The sequence below is a fragment of the Nasonia vitripennis genome, chromosome 5 (assembly GCF_009193385.2).
Source record: "Nasonia vitripennis strain AsymCx chromosome 5, Nvit_psr_1.1, whole genome shotgun sequence".
In the NCBI taxonomy this organism is placed as follows: Eukaryota; Metazoa; Arthropoda; class Insecta; order Hymenoptera; family Pteromalidae; genus Nasonia; species Nasonia vitripennis.
The window spans coordinates 14,825,078-14,827,596 of record NC_045761.1 but is presented as its reverse complement, the minus strand read 5'-3'; the positions used below and the strand labels follow the sequence as shown (position 1 = coordinate 14,827,596).

The window sequence follows — 2,519 nt, the reverse complement described above, 5'->3', positions numbered from 1 at the left end:
AAATCTGACCTTACAAGTCCATACAGTTGTCCTTCCGCAGAATTTTCATCCATTATAAGCCGAGTTCCAAAATCTTTCATTAGAGCTTTGTGGATCTTGAATGCCACGATAGCGTTACATTACTGGGCATGGTTGTCATATTTTCCCAATAACATTCTATAAATAGAATAATATCCCGATATTTATTATCTTATTTGTACTCTATTATTTTTCTTACACTTAAACTTTCTTACACTTAAACTTTCTTCTTTTTTTACACGTAAATACATAGTTTGTCATGAAAGATACCAGCCTCACTGATATCCAACACACGATTCAGGGAACCATCTCGAGCAACTAACACACAATCATTCATCACTGATTTATCACTATTCTATATTTTTATTTATTTAGACCACTGATTTATCACTATTCTATTTTTATTGTCATAAAAGATACCAGCTTTTCTAACTGATATCCAACACACGATTCAGGGAACCATCTCGACCAACTAGCACACAATCATTCACCACTGATTTATCACTATTCTATATTTTTATTTATTTAGACCACTAATTTATCTAGTGAGCATACATAACAATTTCCTTTTCATATGCATACTTTAGAGGCTTGCATCTGGGAATCGTGCCCTCTCCTTCCAACAATAACGAAATCATTTTCATTCATATCTGCATTTAACAATGCAGCACCTCTGTCTAAAGCTTGCCTTCGAAATATACCACAAAAGGTGCAATTATTCTTTTTACCAATCTGTTTAACAATTTCATCCATAGTCCAACCATACAAATCTTTATAAAATAATATTTTCAATGGCAACTGATAATCATCTCGATTCTGTTTTACTGTCTCAAGACTGTCATCTCTGTATCCGCTAATTCCTTCCTCAATGGACAATAAAAACAATTCCAATCCATAGTCATAACGCTCATTAAGAAGTTTCAAAATATAAGCGAGTACAGTAGAATCTTTTCCGCCTGATGCTCCAATGGCAACCTTATCTCCTCTTTTAAATAATTCCCCTTTCACTATTGTCACATGTATTTCTGTTTCAAAACAATCATAAAAGCACTCTTTGCACATAGGATCATTGGTTTTTGGCCTCTATGAATAAACAAAAAAATTAGAGTTTAGAATAAAAAATCAATGTGCTTTTTTATTTTAAAAAATGTGTACTTACTTTTAAAACAGCATTTTTGTCACATCCTACTCTATTACAAAGGACTGGCATTTTGCAGTTTTGATATAGCAGTCAATTCTATTTTTATTTATTTAGACCACTGATGATCAATTTCCTTTCTAATCTGAAAAAGAAAAAAGAAAAAAACACAAAGTAAATTTGTCTATATACTAAAAATACACCGATTATATTTGAAGAACATTAAATACTTATCTGATAATTAAATAATAATATTACTATTGTCCGCAATGTGATTGTTTGTAGTATAATGTAAAAAATAATTTAGGGTTAAGATACGGAAGAGCAGACGATCAGTCTCCTGCAGACTATCATCAAAAAATATATCCTGCAGACTATATATCTATATATAATAAGCGGAAGTCACGTGCCCGGAAGACTGAAACCAACATCGGGTGAAGGAAGACTACATCGGGCGAAGCGAAACATAAACTCGCTAATTTCATTTATTTATAATTTATAATAGAAATACTTTTCGAATATGAATATTCTTTTATGTGAAAGATACAATTAAAAACTTTCATATAAGCACGTCCAAGATACATATATAAGATTGAAAACTATGATAATAAATCGACGAGAGTTGCAGAACAGTAAAATCAAAGTATATAAGGTCCGCCATACAGCGCCCGAAAGCAACGTACGTACTGTTAGTACTTATACTTGCCATCGTGGCGCTGTCGCGCCCCTTGATGCATTTATTCTTATATTTACTGTTATGGATATTGCTATGGAAAATTATAGTTTATGTACCTTTACACATACTATCAAAATCTTTGTAAAAACTTTAATAAATCCTTACACGTTTTTAGAACAATCATTTGATATATATAATTATATTCTTTTCTTTTGAAAATTACGAAAACTACGGAAGGTTGTGGGAAAGCAATATTCGCACCGCGCCGACTGTATTCAAAGAAACTTGTGGGAAAGCAATATTCTGTGACGTCATGCAATGCGCCGATGCGCATCTTCACTATTTTGATTCCCTGACGTAAACATTGTGACAGCTGACGTTATCTTTTACCTTGTAAATCGTTTGTAACTAAAAACAAATATAAGTTAATAAATTAAAACATACATCTGTGTTCTTTTATCAAGAAAAGACATTTTATTGAACATTGCAAATGTATAGTATATATTTATCATGGTGAATTATGCTATATTCTAACCTATTTGTGGCAAATGTATGTAGATTCATAAAGCACCTGTTGATCTGTGGGTGTTCAGCTTAGCACATTCAACTTTGCAAAGCAGGTAATATATTTTTTTATTTACTTTTAATATTGAGAAGGAGAGAAAGGTGAGAGCGGCAAAGAGAGGT

The 2,519-nt window shown here is 32.0% G+C and overlaps 1 pseudogene; it reads right to left on the bottom strand.

Moving 5' to 3' along the window:
* Positions 1-470: 470 nt before the first annotated feature.
* On the bottom strand, positions 471-1,228 carry LOC100121580 (annotated as a pseudogene).
* Positions 1,229-2,519: the final 1,291 nt, after the last annotated feature.